This window comes from Hyla sarda, unplaced genomic scaffold (genome assembly GCF_029499605.1).
Source record: "Hyla sarda isolate aHylSar1 unplaced genomic scaffold, aHylSar1.hap1 scaffold_2456, whole genome shotgun sequence".
NCBI classification, from domain to species: domain Eukaryota; kingdom Metazoa; phylum Chordata; class Amphibia; order Anura; family Hylidae; genus Hyla; species Hyla sarda.
Window position 1 is genome coordinate 24,645 of NW_026609142.1, and position 3,033 is coordinate 27,677.

A 3,033-nucleotide genomic window follows, 5' to 3' on the forward strand; every position below is an offset into this window, starting at 1 on the left:
CCACTTTCAAATACGCAGCGGGAAACCCGCCAAAATATACGTCCATGTGAGCGTACCCTTATGAAGTTTTGGCATTTTTCTTCCCAATTTTTCAATAGAATCCCTTGAGTCACAAGATGAAAGAATCACATGACTTGTAAAGAGAAAAGCCAGGGAGAAAAAAAATGCCAATAATAATAATAATAATAATGACAATAATAATCCTACACATAGGGGGAGATGTATGAAATCCTGTGCAGAGGAAGTTGACCAGTTGCCCATAGCAACCAATCAGATCACTTCTTTCACTTTTCAGAGGCCTTTTTAAAAATGAAAGTAGCAAGCTGATTGGTTGCTATGGGCAACTGGTCAACTGGTTTTCCTCTTCACAGGTTTTGATAAATCTCCCCCAGTGTTTTTGTCAAAAATGCCACAAAGATGTCATTTTGGTAGAAAATAAATGAGGTGGGGCAGTTTTTGTGGTGTTTTTCAAAAATTGTGACTGTTACAAGGCTTAGGCTGGGATTAAACACAGTTTATATGTGGCAATTTTCATATCACACATTGCTTTATCTTTGGCAGTCACCCCCCCCCCCCCATGTCAGGGCATGCTGGGAGTTGTAGTTTTGCTACAAGTGGACAGCCACAAGGGATAACTGATGCAGTATGTCAATCTAGGGCCATGGTGTCTGATCTTGAACTGGCAGCAGGAGCCACGACCACTTTAAATCAATGGCTGCCGGGACGTCTGACGAGTGACATCCAATGCTGCAGGGACGTCACTCGATGGACGCCCAGGCTGTTGGGGCCACAAAATTATGTTACAAATATTAAGCGTCTGGATAGGAGAAACAAATATAGCGCACCCTTAGGAAGTAGCGCCATTTTGTAAAAAATGCAAAAAAAATATAAAATCCCTTAGATAACAGTCATGCAGAATATGTTAAAAGCTTTTTTAGGTTTCAGCCAATCAGAGAGCAGCACTGCTCAAATAGAACTCCCAGGAGGTAACAGCGTGTCACACATGTGATGTCATAACCATTGTCCACCAGAGAGCAGCACTGAGCAGATATAACACTGCTCCTGCTCATTCTTCACCAGTGAGGGGCCGGTGCTGGACACTGTAGGGACGCGGGAATGTGAAGTCAAAAACATGACTGTGACTGGTAAGTGCCACATTAGTGTTTAGTGCAGTACCATGTGCATTTCTATAATAAACATGTAAATAATCTATCTTTTTGTTTTCCTATCTTAGATGCACTATTTCCAGCATGTGGAGTAGCATTTCCGGACTTAAAGCGCGAAGTTGGATGATGGCCTAGATTTCCGGACTTACAGCAAGACGTTGGATGAAGGCCTAGATTTCCGGACCTACAGCAAGAAGTTGGATGAAGGCACAGCCCCTCAAATCACGCACATACACAGACACATTTGCCCAAATTCTAGAGGTAACCTCCTTTAGTATGCCCAGAGGAAGGGCAATACAGTAGCCATGGATTCCCTACAGGTTTCCTCCCCTCTGGAGGTTTTTCCTGTCCTGAGTTAGTTACTGTACGCTCTTTGTGAGTGATGGGAGGTTACAAAAAATCCCCTACACAAACATTTTAATAAATAATAAATAAAGTTTCCCTTTTTTAAACTGTTCTTTGACTTGTTCAACTCATTTAATTTTATTTCTGTGTGTGAAAAATAGTGTTAAAAAAATATGGATGACATGAGGTATTTTATTTGTATTTTTTTAAGTGAGGGGGGGTAACTGCCTACACCTATGGTGAAGAGGGGGGGGGGGGGGTAACTGCCTATACCTATGGGGAAGAGGGGGGGTTAACTGCCTATACCTATGGGGAAGAGGGGGGGGGGTAACTGCCTATTCCTATGGGGAAGAGGGGGGGGAGGTAACTGCCTATACCTATGGGGAAGAAGGGGGGGGGGGGGTAACTGCCTATACCTATGGGGAAGAGGGGGGGATAACTGCCTATTCCTATGGGGAAGAGGGGGGGTAACTGTCTATACCTATGGGGAAGAAGGGGGGGGGGGGTAACTGCCTATACCTATGGGGAAGAGGGGGAGTGGGTAACTGCCAATACCTATGGGTAAGAGGGGGGTGGGGGTAATTGCCTATACCTATGGGGAAGAGGGGGGGGGGGGTAACTGCCTGTACCTATGTCGAAGAGGTGGGGGTAACTGCCTATACCTACTGTGTTTCTCCGAAAATAAGACTGGGTCTTATATTCATTTTAGTCCCAAAAAACACACTAGGGCTTATTTTCAGGGTAGGGCTTATTCATTTATGGGGAGCTGCAGGAGTGTGGAGGATGGGGGTCTGTAGCAGTGTGGAGGATGGGGGTCTGTAGCAGTGTGGATGATGGGGGGCTGCAGGAGTGTGGAGGATGGGGGTCTGTAGCAGTGTGGAGGTTGCTGCACCCCCCATCTTCCACACTGTTAAAGCCCCCCATCCTCCACACTCCTGCAGCCCCCCATCCTCCACACTCCTGCAGCCTCCCCATCCTCCACATTCCTGCATCCCCCCCCAATCCTCCACACTGCTACAGCCCCCCATCCTCCCCTTCCCCCGTCCTCCACACTCCTACAGTGCCCCCCACCCCTCTGCCATAATAAACTACGGTATCTTACACATTTCATCCCCAGCGGAGACCAGCACTTCTCCACCTTCGTCCGTACCATAGCGTCCACAACTTGTACTGTACTTGCACTGTCCGGGATCTCCTTCTGTTGCCTGTTGCTTAGCAGCCGGGGGCAGGGACACGTCCATGACGTCGGCCGTGCATACGTGCGGACGTTTTAAAGCAACAGCGTCCCTGTCCTGGCTCAATTACGGTATGCCCGCGACCAACTAAAGGAGGTGAGGGGGACTGGGGGGTCTGGTCTGCGGGTATTACTGGTGGCTGCGGTCCAGATCTGGACCGCGGTCCGCCAGTTGATTACCCCTGGCCTAGGTCTTATTTTCGGGGTAGGGCTTATATTGCAGCCCACCCTTATAATCCTGCTAGGGCTTACTTTCAGAGTAGGGTTTATTTTTGGGGAAACAGGGTA

The 3,033-nt window shown here is 47.8% G+C and overlaps 1 long non-coding RNA gene across 3 annotated transcripts; it reads left to right on the plus strand.

The window, feature by feature from the left end:
* Positions 1-333: 333 nt before the first annotated feature.
* LOC130323337 (uncharacterized) lies at positions 334-1,650 on the plus strand. 3 transcript variants are annotated; one of them, XR_008868671.1, is made up of 4 exons: positions 342-444; positions 939-986; positions 1,081-1,145; positions 1,235-1,650. It is a non-coding gene; the product is annotated as an uncharacterized LOC130323337 (long non-coding RNA). The 3 variants fall into 3 exon arrangements; XR_008868670.1 differs by lacking the exon at positions 939-986 and having other exon boundaries at positions 334-444; positions 1,235-1,649; XR_008868672.1 differs by lacking the exon at positions 939-986 and having other exon boundaries at positions 353-371; positions 1,235-1,649.
* The last annotated feature ends 1,383 nt before the right edge of the window (positions 1,651-3,033 follow it).